Source organism: Akebia trifoliata, chromosome 11, assembly GCF_017979445.1.
Source record: "Akebia trifoliata isolate Shusen 1 chromosome 11, ASM1797944v1, whole genome shotgun sequence".
Classification (NCBI taxonomy): Eukaryota; Viridiplantae; Streptophyta; class Magnoliopsida; order Ranunculales; family Lardizabalaceae; genus Akebia; species Akebia trifoliata.
In genome coordinates, this window is record NC_141385.1 from 6,472,227 (window position 1) to 6,489,868 (window position 17,642).

A 17,642-nucleotide genomic window follows, 5' to 3' on the forward strand; every position below is an offset into this window, starting at 1 on the left:
GGTTCCATGTTCTAGGAGGCAATGTTATTTAAGAAAAAATGTGGAGGACATTCAATAGGGTCATCTTGGGCCAATCAAACCACATTGTAGGGAGGACCTATAGCAACATACTCCCAATCCATTAGATCTGTGGCATTTGTAGGCATATTATGTTGTGCTCAATCTCTTTTGACTTCTCTATTATATTATTGATGCTTCTTTCTTTAAACAAAAATATAACAATGTTAACCAATTTCGCATTGGATTCAGCAACACAAATCGATTTCACAATTCAACTCTATAATGAGACATATCATTAGTTGAGGGGCATGTCTTTGGGTCTTATCACTCCCATCCAATTAAACAAATATGCCATCAAATATTTAGAAATCTACGCCGGATTATTAAAAAATCAGATTTTGGAGCGATTAGAAAATTACAAAAAATGAAACCATTCAGCTTGAACAACAAAGAGTAATTAATCAAGTTCACCAACTAGTTTTCCAAAAAAAAGCCTTACTGCAAAGAGCACATTATATCTGACATGTTACATTCATTTACAACTTTGTGGATTAGAATCAAGCCCTTCATGAGTTAGAAATACTAAGAAGAGAAGTAGCATGTCCAGTCCAAGGCATTTCCCACAACACTGAAATATGTTTTATGAACCTCCAATCTGAACCGGACCTGTGAGTTTGAAAGGAGGAAAGTCACTCCCAAGCACCTCCCATACGCTGTTATGCAAATAATTTATGAAAAGTCGATAGTGTTGATAAACCCCACTTCCCTGCTTTGAATCAATTCTTCCTAGCTTCTTCAAAATAGCAACTATGCCAACTCCAGGAAGATGACCCCCCACGTTCTACAACAATGTCACACACTTCAGCCACCACTTCTGTCATCATTGGAGTAGAATCTACGATCTGTGATTGAAAGAATATAAGGATTATTCGGCAATCCATATCCATTAGGTACTGAATTTTACACAATCTAGTGTCATACCCCAAAAATTTCATTCAGTTTCTCACCAACCACTTCACAGTCCTCTGATGTATCTTGATGCATGGCAGCCATATCAGGAGACCTGCATAAATCAAAACTTCAGATATTTATTTCCCATGCAATATGTTTCTTAATTCTTATACTTACTATGACCTTGTAATTCAAATATTTTCCACCACTAACATCTTTCTGGATAGAGAAATTCTACTTGCAACATTTCTAAGACTGTAAAACATATATGGCAATATAGACTTTGTATATAGCAATTTAGTTTTCAATATAACACATTTCAATATATGGCAATCTCATTGTGGGTAACAAAAAATGGCAAAGTGCATGAATTGAGCCAAAAGGAAAGAGGCCAGCATTTAAATCCCATGAATTCTACCACCTGGGCATCAATCCATATAGAAACTAGAAAGTTCCTGTCCAATAACAGTCCACCATGCAGCAACAAGAGGTATCAATTCACCACACAGACTCTATGCCATTCTCAACCATTAATGAGTTTTCTTTTTATTCTTCCCTTTCCAGCTATGTATTTACTATTACTATCAATATGTGAAAAAACAAAGACTACTTAAAAGCGCATTACAACAAAATGGTTTCATTTTGTGCTTGAGAAGTAGTTCCTTAAAAATATTTGTTCGGTGAAGTTGTTATAATCTTACTCACATCAACAAATTCTATGATCAACATTCCAAACAGCAAGTAATTTACTTTTCTAAAAGGTTAATGAAAATAATAATATCCCCTTTATTAGATAAGGAAAGTAGACAATGGATATTTGGGACACTTTGATGTCCTAGCTTGATCCTAGACAATGCCAATCGCAGGTATCACCTTCTACACTTATCCATGTTTGTCAGTGGTGCACTAGAATTGCATATGAACAAGCCAACAAAATTCCAAGCCACAAACAAACCACAATCTTGAACATGATGATTAACTATTGCCAAGCATCCTATGGCACACTTCCTAAGATAATTCTTTAATAGCAGAGGCCTAATAGCATTGAAGCAAATTACCAATACTATCAAGACTTGAACTACTTAACACTGGTATGTTCATGAGAAAGCCTTATCTACATGATTTACTCTCTCCAATTTTTTTAAGTAATTGATAATTTTTTTTCTCTCTTTAATTTCCATTAAAAAAATGAGGAAGATAAATACAACAACTAATTAGTTAGTTATATTACAGAGAAGTTGGAGCAGTGGCCATTCTCAACTTGAACAGGTTCCCAAGATAAAATTTTAAGTACATTGGATGCAAGTGTAAGTAATCCACAAAATACACAGAGTAGAGTTGTCTTTCATTCTTAAATAAGTGGCATCAAATCCTGAACTAGTTTGCTACACTGACATTTATGATTCATACCCATATTTGGCATTTATACAGGGAAAATGGAAATCTGAAAATAGGAATAATTTACACCCAACATTCGAGAATAATTTGAGTCTACAGCTTTCAGAATCTAAACAGTTTCTGTTAGACTCCAACTACCCTGCTGTATCACCCAATTCAACCTCAGCACTTCAAGATGTGAACTCTAAAAGCAAGAATCTTTGTTTTCGATGATTCGTCAAAATCCATACATAAAACTCAGTAGAACATGAAATTAAAAAAAAAAAAAAAAACTAATTAAGGGTTTGTGATTTCTTATCTTAGGATTTCTTCTATCGAGCTCTCCGTTTCTTTGCAAAGAGAGAGAGAGAGAGAGAGAGATGAGGAAGACCGTGACCTTCGTTTACAGTAAAGAAATGAAGTAAGATCTGATCCTTCCTTGAGGAAGGAAGAAGACGAGGAAGGAAAGAAGATGAAGTCAGATCTGATCTCTGATCTCTGTCAAAGAGGAAGACCCGAAAAAGAAACAGAGAGAGATCGAGGAAGATGAGATGAGGAATCTGTAGAAAATGGCTTCGAACGCAGAGGTTAGAGCGGGCTTCGAACGCAGAGGTTAGAGCGAAGAAGACAAAGTTGAGATGAGGAGCTGAACTCGAATTGTTTGTTTACGGGGAGTTAGTTGCAAATAACGAAATTTCATTTGTAAACAATCGTTTGTAAAGTTAAAACAATCTGAACCGTAGATCTGTCGTTAATCGGACGATTTAATTCGTGTGTCGCGATGGGGGTCGTAATGAGGGTCGTAGGAACGCGACCCATATATATATATATATATATATATATATATATATATATATATATATATAGAACAGCGTTCCTAAGACTCATATTGGGACTCACATTGCGACACACCGTTTTGTCTTATATGGGCAAAAATATTTGGAATGGGCTTATTTTTTGTGAGGATGATCTCTATGGTGAGGAGATCATCCTTGCCAAAAATCAGCTCATTATGAAACTTCTAGACCGTCCAATTTTTGTTGAAAAATTATAGACCGTCCAATTTTTGTAAATCAATTTTGATGGGGTTAGAAGTTTTGGAATGGGATGATTTTTTGCCAGGATGATCCCCTCATCATAGAGATCATCCTCACAAAAAATCAGCTCATTCCAAACATTTTTGCCCATATAAGACAAAACGGTGTGTCGCAATGTGAGTCTCAATATGAGTCTTAGGAACGTGACCCATATATATATATATATATATATATATGGGAAATGTTCAGCACCCTAAGTTTTACCACACACTTTAACAAACGTTTTTTGTCCTACATGGGTTAGAAGTTTTGGAATGAGCTGATTTTTGGTGAGGATGATCTCTATGATTAGAAGATCATCCTCCCCAAAAATCAGCCCCTTCCGAAATGTTTAGCCCCATGTTTACACGTTGAAAAATTGTGGACCGTCCATTTTTTGTAAATCAATTTTGATGGGGTTAGAAGTTTTGGAATGAGCTGATTTTTGGTGAGGATGATCTCCTCACCATAGAGATCATCCTCACCAAAAATCAGCTCATTCCGAAACTTCTAACCCATGTAAGACAAAACGCGTTTGTTAAAGTGTGTGGTAAAACTTAGGGTGCCGAACGGGACCCTATATATATATATATATATATATATATATATATATAGGGTCAGGTTCAAGGGCCATATGAACATATGTAAAAACAATGTAACATCTATAAATTTTCAAAATATGGGTTAGAAATTTCGGATTGAGCTGATTTTTTGTGAGGATGATCTCTATGATGGAAAGATCATCTGAAAAAAAAATCAGTCCAATCTGAAAGTTCTAACCCCATTAAAAGTGATTTAGAATGTGGACTGTCAATTTTTTGCCAATTCTTGTCACTAATTTGGAAATCACTTTTGATGGATTTAGAAGTTTCAGATTGAGATGAGGTTATATGGACTGAAAGACCATCTATTTCCATGGACCTTCAGTCAACGTGATATCCAAATACATCATCGGATTGTATATAGAGCATGAAATTCTAAGAATTCTCAAAAAAACAGAATTGAAAAAAGCTATTTTTTTCAACATTGGATTTAAATTCTAAATCTAGGAATTCAATGGCTGTCCATTTTTAAATTTAAAATCTGACTCTAAAAAAAATACTTTTCCTTTGGGATTTTTTTTCCAAATCCAATCAAAACCACAAACAAGAGGGCTGAGTTGTCATTTGGACCAATGGGGTAGTCCATGCCCATATGTGGATATCCATACTTTGCATGGCCCTCAGTCCATGCAACCTTTTCCCTATTTATATATATATATATATTCCTTTTCTCAGAGAAACACAACCAAAGTCCCCTTTTGAAAACTAAGTTAAGGCCTTGAATGGTCTGTATTAGTTTATAGCAGAAAATATGTATGTCAAGATACAAATGAGGTGAACTTACAGGAACCAACCAATACTAATATCACAACAAGGAAGACGACGCTCTCTTACAGGTCTTCCTTCAGCAACCGCATAACCTAGAAAACCATCCAAATAAGACAAATAAATAAATAAAAGATGTTTACATTTCAAATTAGAGTTAGGATTAGGGTTTTTTTTTTCTTCTTTTCTATCGACGCAATCGTCTTCCTTCTTAGTAATTTGGGTTTGCAATTTCCAGATCCAGAGACGACCTTGGCTTGCCCACCTTCTTTATTTGTTTGTTATTACCGTTGACATGAATGGATCACCCCAAAGCTGGAATTTTTACTTGAAAACGGCCCCGCCATATTCCACATCGTTCCTATTGGATCGGATATTCGGATTGGATCGGACTGAACCAACATTGATCCCATGAGAATCTGACCAGATTTACCCTAGAAGAATCGGATGCTATCTCTCAAAAGAATCTATTTTTTTTGGGTAAATTACACTTTAACCCCTACAGTTGGCATAATTCCATTTTAACCCCTAATGTTTTGAAAATAGCCCTTAGCTCTTGTACAATTATCCAAGGGGTTCACTTACCCCCTTCCATCAAATTTCAATCAACTTTAGAGTTAAATTCTTTTTATAAAGATCATTTTCGCATTTTTAAAATGTAATTTTTTTTTTTTATAAACAAAAATATGCCTGTGAAAAAATGAGTTCAGGAAATGATTAGACTGCGACATTTTAATTATTATTTTAAAATTTATTTTTTTTAATAAAAAATAATATAAGATTAGAGGGTAAAATAACATCTGAATTTTAACACATAAGTGAAAACCAAAAGGTTAGGTAAGTGCAATAATCAAAATGTTAAGGGGTTAAAATGGAATTATACCAAATTATAAGGGTTAAAGTGTAATTTACCTTATTTTTTTAAAGTGCATTTAGTGGACCTGATTTGAGATGTGGGCGTTTTAACCCTCCACCCTCGTTCGGAAAAAACTTTGAAGCAATTAACCCACTTTCAAATTTTGAAGAAACACTCTTCGTTGGATTACATGTGGTATATTCAAGGAGGTACGTATTTGAAATATTAATTAATGAAAAAATAAGAATGTGAATTAAATACGAAAAATCACTTGTCATAATGTGAAGACGATTCCATCAAATTTTGTTTAGAGAAAAGACAAAGTACACCCATGTCTAAATGATGAGATTTTAAAACTTCAGTCATGCCTCTTATAAGGAAATTAGATGATATCGGGAGAAGAAAAAAGAGACAATGATGATAAGAACTTGTTTTTTGAAAATATGTATCGAAAAGTCTAAGAAGGATGAGTGAAGATATTTTTATATAAAATCCTAGATGTCTACAAATATCCTTTCAACCACTTAAAACATCAATTGATCTGCTTGAGAGGTCCACATTTTTTTGAATATTTAAGATACCTCTATGTTTTAAAATTTGATGGCATGCCCCTTGACCTTGATTATCTTTTATAGATTAAAGAAAAATGATTTAAATGAACTAATTTATTTATTTTTCTTTTCTTTTCGAAATTAGTCATCTTCTTGAACCCTATTTAATGATGATAATGGTAAACACAACGACGGATGGAGTGATCATTTATCATCAAAGGAAGCGCACAAGAAATTTCAGTAGGCACGTAAAAAAAAAAAAGGGCGCAAAGGAGAAAATAAGGCTCAAAGGACATTGGAAATCCCACATCCAACTTGTCACATTCACGTAAAGCTTTAATGGGAACATGACATGTATTGATTTCAACACCCAATCAAGTATGAATGATATCGAATTGTTTCGCAGAAAGAAAGAATGTTTAGTACATAATTGAAGTCTTTATCAATCACTGAACTTATAATACTAACGTTTGATTCAACCGTTGCAACGGATCACTAGATGGAAGGGTACGATTTTTTATGATACTTTGATCAACCAACAAATACCCACATGAATGATAGAAGCGTGGGATCATTTCTGCATCAAAATAAAGCAGCGACGACTTGACTTTGTCTGTAAAAGTCAAGTCGTCTGTTTAGCTTGTAGCATGCACCTGCGGCGAGATTGAAGCACATCTTCATCAATGGTTTGTAGCCGTTGATTCTAGGGCTATTCTTATACTTTTTTGGGTGCTTAAGTTAAAAACGACCAATCACACGGATCAAAAACCAGTAAAAACATTGTGATAATTAGATGTTTTTTTTTTTCGATTCGATACATTTACATTTTTTACATTTTAGTCTGAGATGAGTTGAGTTGAATTGACTAGTCCAAATTTTGAGTTGACTCGTCAAGTTTTAGGTCTAAGTTGTTGAGGAGTGAGAACCGAGTACTTATGAGTCTGCCAGTGCAGTCGAGCACATCAGATCTTCCTAATGGGTATCTTCTTGACATGGTTACAAAAATCCTCAGGATATAAACATGAGTTGACTCAGGTAGGCCTAATTAAGTATAGAATAGTCACAAAATTCTTCCAATTTTTTCAAATCTTAAATGGGATGCTAACCAGTCCTTGTGATTCGACTGTTCACAAGGTTTATTTTTTCAGTGATGGTTTGTTAGAGGTTTATTTCAAGATTTCAAATTTTCAAAAAGTCATGGGACCCACACGGATTATCATTTAGATTTCATATAAAATCTCATGGTCAAGAAAATATAGTTAAAAAACCAGTTTTTTGAGCTTGATATAAATTGTTGAAAATGGACGGCTACCAAGTACAAAAATTAAAATTAAAAATTGACCATGAAAATTAACTTTTTTAATAAAAATTTAAAATTCATAGAATTTCATCCTCTACAACATTGTGGTAGTGGATCATATTTTTGTACGTCACAAAGTGATCTAAACAAGAAATTTTGTTTTTTTCATGTTGGGCAGGAGAGAAATATTTTCACTCTTATTGCTTTTGCATCTACACCATATGTCAAACAGATGTCTCTCAAATGTCAAATGTCAAAAACAAGATAGGAATTTATCCAAATTACTGAATCCAAACTTTGTTAATATGATATTAAAAAAAAAAGAAATGCCAAAATTGCTCAAAAGTGTAGGTTTGGTAATACAATTTGCATGCATGGTTATGATATTGTTCCTATGAATCTCGAGACTTGGTCACAAAAGTAATTTGAAACATATGCAATCCCTATAAATATATATAAAACAAAGCCACTTCATTATTTACTATTGAGAAGCTAAATATAAAGCATAATTAAACACAATCACCAAATATTAATGAACATTTTGAGGAGGCCCAAAATACTCAACAACAGACACAACAATAAATACTCCATAGAGTCGTGATAATCTATCCGACTTACCACACCCCTGATGCGACAAGTTCGGGAACCATAGATCTACACTCCTCGGGATATATTCAATCTACTTTTTTTATTTAAGATACTGCTCCTTCTAGTAGCACCAACAACATACAACATAGAGATGATGATTAATTAGGTAAACATAAGATGGATATAGGTGCCAAGTGCATAAGCACTAATCACAAATAATACTGGAAACCACATCATCAACTTCTTCCCCATTATAAAAGTGCAATTCTTCTTCATCATTTGGGGGAGAAGTAGAAGCAGCATCAGACCCAATACCAAGCTTATGAACATAGCAAAGGTGTAGACCTTGCAGAGAATTACATACGTCTGATTATCCATATTTTCAATCATTTTTGGACCATCACCTGGATGTTTGAAGATCCCACGACTGGCGACATTAGATGTTGAAAACCCTATCACAAATGATGTCTTTTGGATTAACATCAGATCATCATCATCGTCGTTCGCTGCAGAAGTAGCAGAGATTGAGATTGATGATGATAGTTGCATCATGTCATCAATTCCAATATCACCCATTAATGTCGGAAATAGTACTCAAGAAGGTTAGGTGAGGTAGAATGAGAGAAGGCTAAGTGGGCATGGAACCAACGTTATTTATTTGTAAATATATATATAGATTTATAATGACACGCAATGTTGGTATAGTTTCAATTCAGACAGTAGGAAGGTAGCGTTATCCTAAGATGAGAGACAAGAAAGACGAAATCTTTGCATGAGGAAGCATCCAAGCAGTGTCGTAGACTGTTAAGGGACCACCAACTCTTAGTCCTTTCTTTATGAGTGATGATAATATGCTCCCCCAAGTGACATACTCAATTGACTCCCCTTACATAGGGTGTGCCAGAACCATAGGATTTTATGTCTCGGGATGTACAACTGCACATCCCCATAAATCTGTTCAATTGTGTTTTCTGATGAAAGGAATCTATGATTTTAGCACACCCCAAATTAAGGAGTGGATTGAGTATGCCACGTGCAATTGTGTTTTCTGATGAAAGGAATCTATGATTTTAGCACACCCCAAATTAAGGAGTGGATTGAGTATGCCACGTGAGGATAGTTAGATTAGCATGACTCTTTCTTTATAGTTGGAAAAGTATGGCACGTGGGGGAGTCAAAAAATCATTACTCTATTTAGTTTTACTATAATCAAACTAAGCCTATCAATCACCATATAATCTTTGTATACAGGTCGATGAGGGGGTGATCTAAGCTCTGTAATGGTTTGTTAAAGCAAAATTTGAATTTATATGAGGGAGGCATCAAACAATTCTATCATAAGGACACAGCAAATCGATCCCCCCGCAATAGTCATTAAGAGCTAAAGTCCAAACTCAAGCCATAGATATTTTGGAATCTATTTAGAGTCCAAACTAAAGAGTCAAAATTAAAGAGGCGAGTTTTTGGATCGCTTCTCACAATCAAGGAAGAAATTTCATATGTTCTGGGATCAACGGTCACGTTCACATTCGAGGAAGCTTCGTTTTTGAGTAACCGATTCATCGTGCAGGACTCTATGCACCCATTTAAAAATACAATTGAAATACAATATATCTCAGATGATCAAATTCACCCAAAATAAAATAAAATAAACCTCCCTGCCGCACTCACTTTAAAATCACCTATTTTAGAGCTTCAATTTATCACGACTCTTAAAAGACTAATGATAAACTTAAGCTGTAAAATTGATGCTCTTAACGAGGCATGTGAATAGAACCATAAATTTTTTTCCTTGTGTATCCTGAAGAAAAAGACCTATGCTTTTGTGTACTATCATGTCAAAATTTTTGTTTGTTAAAAATTTGTTAAAATTTTTCATTTTAACTCAATAAAATCATATTTGAATCTATTTGAAAGGATTCAATAATATCTTACCAAATTTGATATATTAGGTAAGATACCAAATCTTTCTGAATTGATTCGGTAGCTACTTACCAACACTTTATTATAGTATTTGGTACTAACTTATTGAATGAAGCTTCATTTGAATTTTTTTTTTTTTTTGCCAAATTCCTAATAACCTTTAGATCAAGAGTTGAGGTTTCCATGATTATTTATAGCCTACATTTTAAGATCTAAAGTTATTGCTTTTTGTATTATGAAATCCTCGTTAAAACTCTCATCGAGACCTTGTGAAAATTAGACGAAAAAGAAGAAGAGGAATTATAGAGTAGGGTAAAGGTTGGAAGAGAGAGAGAGAGAGAGAGAGAGAGAACATGAAAAATGCCATATTCGACCGTCCAAGGCGTCAAATTTCTTAAAATTCAACAGACCAAGGCGCTAAATTTTTCATTGTCAATTTTTTTTTGACGCATCGAAACTGTCAAGTTAATTGAGGGTAAGAGAAATTTGACTGTTCTAAGCCGACGAATTAGGGGATGTAAAAAATTTTGATGATCATGGGCCGTCGAAATTTGATTACTAAAATTCATGGGTCTTGATTCGTCAAATTTTCCTGTCAATTTTTATAATTTTCATGTAGAGAGAGAGAGAGAAAGATGAACGAATGAGGTTTGGTTGGTGCAAAGAGTATACAAAAAAAAGTTCGATTGGGGTGGTAGGTGTGTTGAGACCACAAGGATCGTAGGGAGGTACAAATAGTAAGTAGGTGCAAAGAGTATAAATTGTGGGTGCAAGTAGAACACCCCTTAGGGTTGTTGTAGTTTTTTTTTTACATACCTGATTAAAGTCAAGTCTAAAATGGGACCAAACTGATAGGAATCAGAATAGTTGGGTTGTCTTTAGTGGCTATCTAAAATCGATTTATTTTGCCATTTCTTTTAATACCATGGATGGTTTAAGATTATTCTACATTTAAAAATAAATATATAAAACATAATATTTGTTTGAATTCCTATATAACATATGTAATGGAGTTAAAAATGGAGCTGTTTTGCCCAAGCATGCCCTAAAAATTGAAAATTTTACAAAATAGTTAGTTAATTTTAAGGAAGAATGACTTTAAAGGAATCTTTATTGAGAATATGTACCGAATAGTCCCATAGTAAAGAATAAGAACCATTTAAGTCCCACTTAATAAAATATTAGTTTATTAAGGATTTTTGAAGAAAAATACCTGAAATACCCTTTTAACAATTTTACAAAGTATTTGATCTAAAAATATAGGGAGTCAAACAAGAAACTTGGACCAATTTATTTAGTTATCAATATTTTTGTAAAAAATAAAAAATAAATATTTTATTTCTTAAATTCAATATAATTTTATTTGAGTCATTTTTATCGACTTGCTAATATTTAAATCAATTCGATTAACATTCAAGTCAAGTTTTAAAATTATTTATGTATTTTAATAAATCTAATATACGTAGACCAAATCAGTTTCATGATGATCATACTCATCTCCATCATCATCGGTATAGTCATCATCATCTATGCGATTTAAAGATTACTAGTTTTGGTAAGTGATACAAGATTTTTTATTTTTTATTTTTTATTATTTATTATTGATCTATAAGAGATGACCATAATTAAGGGGCATGTCATTATAAAATATAAGAATAGCTCAAATATTCTCAAATAAACATGTTTCTTTAAACATGAAAAATCATTGAAAAGGTAATTATGGTATTCTCGCTTCAAAAATACTTTTTAGGCTAATATTTGATATATTGGGTATTAAAGAGTTCAAAAATATTTAAAATGGACTTTTTGATATATAGTTTCAAAAAATAGGTCTTTGAGGTCTGTCCCTAATTTTAATTTTGAAAATAGTACTTACAACTAAATTCTATATAAACCTTACACACCAAAAGAACAAACAAGAAACAATGGCTAAAAACACAACAACTATTGGCAAGCATCATTAAGGAAGTAGAACTCTATTGTGTTTCCTTCATTTTTAACACTTTTTTCATTAAGCATCATTAGTCCTCTCTTTATGAGTGATGATAATATGCTCCCTCAAGTGACATACTCAATCGACTCCCCTTACATGGCGTGTGCCAGAACAATAGAATTTTATGTCTCAGGATATATAACTGCACATCTCATAAATCTGTGCAATTGCGTTTTCCGATGAGAGAAAATCTATGGCTTTAGCACACCCCACATTAGGGAGTGGATTGAGTATGTCATGTGGGATAGTTAGATTAGCATGACTCTTTTTTTTATAGTCGGAAAAAATCATTCCGGCTTACTATTTCATATATTAAATTTATGAATAATGACTTCCGATGTGACAACTTCAAAATACTCTTTTGACGCTGATAGTTTCAATAAGAACGAAATCTGTGCATGAGGAAGCACCCAGGCAGGGTCGCATGATGTAGTCATTAAGAGCTAAAGTCCAAACTCAAGCCTAGAGTGCCAAGTTTTGGGATCGCTTCAGTAGTGGCGGTCACAATCAAGGAAGAAATTTCACATGTTCTGGGATCAACGGTCACGTTCACATTCGAGGAAGCTTCGTCATTGAGTAACCGGTTTATCGCGCAAGACTCTATGCACCCATATAAAAATACAATTGAAATACAATATATCTCAGATGATCAAATTCACCCAAAAAAAAAACAAAAAAACAAAAAAACCTCCTCGCCGCACTCACTTTAAAATCAACTATTTTAGAGCTGCAATTTATCACGACTCTTAGAAGACTAATGATAAACTTAAGCTATAAAATTTGATGCTCTTAACGAGGCATGTGAGTAGAAACAAAATTTTTTTCCTTGTGTATCCCGAAGAAAAATACCTATGCTTTTGTGCATTATCATGTCAAATTTTTTGTTTGTTAAAAATTTGTTAAAATTTTTCATTTTAACACAGTAAAATCTTATTTGAATCTATTTGAAAGGATTCAATAATATCTTACCAAATTTGATATACTAGGTAATATACCAAATCTTTCTGAATTGATTCGGTAGCTACTTACCAACACTATATTATAGTATTTGGTACTAACTAATTGAATGAAGCTTCATTTGAAATTTTTTTTTTTTTTTTTTTTGCCCAATTCCTAATAACCTTTAGATCAAGAGTTGAGGTTTGCATGATTATTTATAGCCTACATTTTAAGATCTAAAGTTATTGCTTTTTGTATTATGAAATCCTCGTTAAAACTCTCATCGAGACCTTGTGAAAATGAGAAGAAAAAGAAGAAGAGGAATTATAGAGTAGGGTAAAGGTTGGAAGAGAGAAAGAGAGAGAGAGAGAGAGAGAGAGAGAGAGATGAATGAATGAGGTTTGGTTGGTGCAAAGAGTATACAAAAAAAAGTTCGATTGGGGTGGTAGTTGTTGAGACCACAAGGATCTTAGGGAGGTACAAATAGTAGGTGCATAGAGTATAAATTGTGGGTGCAAGTAGAACACTCCTTAGGGTTGTTGCAGTTCCTTTTATACATACTTTATTAAAGTCAAGTCTAAAATGAGACCAAATTGATAGGAATCAAAATAGTTGGGTTGTAACCGATGGCTATCTAAAATCGATTTATTTTGCCATTTCTTTTACTACCATGGATGGTTTGAGATTATTCTACATTTAAAAATAAATATATAATACATAAGAATTGTTTGAATTCCTCTATAACATATGTAATGGAGTTAAAAATGGAGCTGTTTTGCCCAAGCATGCACTAAAAATTGAAAAATTTACAAAATAGTTGATTGTTAATTTTAAGGGAGAATGAATTTAAAGGAGTCTTTATTGAGAATATATACCAAATAGTCCCATAGTAAAGAATACGAACCATTTAAGTCCAACTTAATAAAATATTAGTCTATTATGAATTTTTTGAAGAAAAATACCTGAAATACCCTTTTAACAATTTTACAAAGTGTTTGATCTAAAAATATAGGGAGTCAAACAAGAAACTTGGACCAATTTATTTAGTTATTAATATTTTTGTAAAAAATAAAAAATAAATATTTTATTTGAGTCATTTGTATCGACTTGCTAATTTTTGAGTTAAATCAATTCGATTAACATTCAAGTCAAGTTTTAAAATTATTTATGTATTTTAATAAATCTAATATACGTAGACCAAATCAGTTTCATGATGATCATACTCATCTCCATCATCATCGGTATAGTCATCATCATCTATGTGATTTAAAGATTACTAGTTTTGGTAAGTGATACAAGATTTTTTTTTATTTTTTATTATTGATCTATAAGAGATGACCATAATTAAGGGGCATGTTATTATAAAATATAAGAGTAGCTCAAATATTCTCAAATAAACATGTTTCTTTAAACTTAAAAAATCATTGAAAAGGTAATTATGGTATTTTCGCTTCAAAAATACTTTTTAGGCTAATATTTGATGAATTGGGTACTAAGGAGTTCATAGTTTTTTAGAAGGGACTTTTTGATATATATTTTCAAAAAATAGGTCTTTGAGATCATTGTCCCTAATTTTAATTTTGAAAATAGTACTTTGTTATTTTTGAAATTAAAATATTTTACCAAATCAGTCAAATGTGTTTAAATAACATTCTCTATTACTTGCTCTAAATTATAACAATACCCTTCAAACTTAAGTGTAGAACCCACATGCATGTTCTTCTCCACAATCAAGCTAGAATTACTCTATCTCTTTCTTTTGACACCTCGCCTCTTGTAATGTTGTTTTTGAAGGTTACAACGTTGTTGTCGTCTTCGTATAGCTAAGGTAGACTAGATCTACACTCGTTCATTCACATCAAAACCTACATTTTTTTTTTTTTTTTTGCTAACTAAGCAAATTGCATTAAGAGAAAAAAAAAAAAAAAGGTGAACTCACATAATGTGAAAATAACCTATATTTGACAGCCTAAGGCCTCAAAATCTTCATTGTCAAATTTTTTTTTTTGATGGAATGAAATCATCAAATTAATGGAGAATGGGAGAAAGTTGATGGCTCTGAGCCATCCAATTGGGGAACATAAAAATTTTCAATGGCCGTGGGTCATCAAAATTCGATTTCTAAACTGTAGTGTACCTTGTAAGAACGGTAGATTTTTCCCTCGAGATACTCAATTTCACAACAACATAAAGCATGTGCAGTTGTGTATCCCAACAGAAAAAATATACGGTTCTTGCACCTGCCACGTCAATGAGTTTTTGAGTTACTCTGTGAGAAAAAAAAAAAAAAAAACTCATTTCAGGAGCTTCTCAAAACTGCATTAAAACACTGTTAAAAATTCGTAACGCAGATTTTTAAAACTTTAACAAACGGTGATTTGGGAGGAAAACTCAGATTCTCAATGCAGACGCAGTAAAATCTGCGTTTAAAAGCTGTATCAGACAGTCACTTAGGCTCCGCAGGGATTCCAACTACTCATCATTCCTTAGTACATATTTTTCTCATATCTCCACATTAAGATCAATGGGTGATATTGAAGCTGATGAAATCCAAGTATCGATCACAGCAAACAATCCGAGGATGACCCAAAAGACAGAATATGCAATTGGGTTTTCGATATCTAATGTTGTCAGCCGTGGGATTTTCAAATATCCAGGTGATGCTACGAAAATGCTTGAAAATATGGATAATCAGACGTATGTGATTCTCTGCAAAGTCTATACCTTTGCCATGTTCATAAGTTTGCTATTGGGTCTCATGCTTCTTCTACCACCTCAAATGATCATGAAAAAGAATCACATTTCTATAATAAGCAAGAAGCTGATGATATGGGTTGCAGTATCAGTGGTGACGAGCTCTTATGCACTTGGCACCTATATTCACATTTCGTTTCCCTAATATCATCATCTCTAGAGATCTCTGCTGTTTTTTTTTTTTTTTTTGTTGATAAGTAGCAATATATTCATATGAAAAAATCTCTGCTGTTACTGTTGCTACTATATATGCTTTTATATAATAATAATAATAATAATTGTTGTGTGTGTTTGGGTTACACACAGCTGCGTATACTAAATAAATAAACTGAAGTGATTTAGTTTCACATACGTACCATATATACATATGTGGGTTTTAATTATTTCTGGTTCGATTGAAGCCATATTTGAGAATAATTAGTTTAAACTTTTTTTTTTTAAATTTCTTGTTCTTTCTTTAATATTGGATGTGAAGTTTTCAAACTGCTTCTTGTTATATATGTCGTTTTAATTTATCTCTAAGATGCATGATTTTCAATCTCGTTATCTTGTCTGGTTTGGTCTTGATCATCTCTCTTTATTTATTTCTCTCCGTCTCTCTTCACCAATCAAACCCTCAAATGAGAATCAATCAAGATAAATGGCAGACAACCAACCAATCATCTTTCTAAAAAAATATAAATTCAACAAAGGCCAATTCATTTGTTTACGAAGGGTAGAGTATGAGTTGCCTATCAGATACAATCTCTCATTCATGGCGACATGCGTTTATAAGAGAGAGAGAGATAGAGAGAGGTGGGGACTGGGGAAGAGTCCAAAACCCGATCTCATTCAATTACAGCTTGCAATCCCAACTTAATAAGAGAGAGAGAGAAGTATATTAACAACGCAACACACCTTCGATATGGATTAAAAAAGCCCGTTGGATTCCGTTCGTTTGGGCTTTTGGAGTTGATGGGGCTTCAAATTAAAGTCTGAAATTGAAGCCACCTTAGAGGTGCTTCGCAAGGGTGCTTTTGCGCGAAGCAAAGACCGAAAATGGCTCTACCTAAAATGACCTAACTACCCTTCTTCTTTAAATAATATTTCACCAAATGCCCTTCTTCTTTAAGAATAAAAAAATAAAAAATTGTGCTAATGGGTCCGCCACATATAATGGAAAGAAAGAGAGTGATGAATATCTAAGAAAAAAAAAATTTGTGGTAGATGGGTCCGCCACATGTAATGGAAAGAGAGAGAGAGAGAGAGAGAAAAAGAAAGAGAGAGAGTGATAAAGATGTGAAAATAAATAAAGCATGTGTTATTAACACACCATTAATTATGACTTCACCCCAAGCAATTTGATTTTCTTTGTTAAAATTATGGAGAAATTATATTGGCATCTCAACTTTTACTTATTACAATCCAATTACTTTAAATTATTTATCACCACTTTCCAACAAAAAAATTAACACAAGGCATTTAAAATAGGAATTAATATTTTCACATTGGCACCATCGACTATAAAATTTAGATGAGGTGTTGTACGTAAATGTTGGGGTGCCAATAAAAGTTCTCATTATAGATAATCCTATGTATTTTTAAATTCAAAGTTCAAACTGATGACATAATCTTTCTTTGATCTTCCATGAAATATTGACATAAAATGATGGAAATACCCTTATCTTTAATCTTAGTTAAAAAAGTCTTCATTTTTTCTTAAAAACATATCATCTCAAATTCTAAGATAAAATAAAATAAAATTAGGTTTATTGTTTTTAGCCTAAAGATGCAAAGACAAGCATAAGAGGTTTACTGTTCATCAAATGACGGTTGAGATAAAAAGGAAAATAACTAAAATTTACCATAGATGACTATATATTATCTGTTTAGGAATTAGTATAATTTGTTTTCAGTTATTAATGAAAAATCACCAAATGAAATCCTAGATTTTTTTTATAAAAAATTTGAATTTTCTTTCGAAAATT

The 17,642-nt window shown here is 32.8% G+C and overlaps 1 long non-coding RNA gene across 1 annotated transcript; it reads right to left on the bottom strand.

Annotated features, from left to right (window-relative positions):
* Positions 1-478: 478 nt before the first annotated feature.
* Positions 479-3,083, bottom strand: LOC147390608 (uncharacterized). The gene is made up of 2 exons (XR_015170266.1): positions 982-3,083; positions 479-902 (listed from the first exon to the last, which is right to left on the bottom strand). It is a non-coding gene; the product is annotated as an uncharacterized LOC147390608 (long non-coding RNA).
* Positions 3,084-17,642: the final 14,559 nt, after the last annotated feature.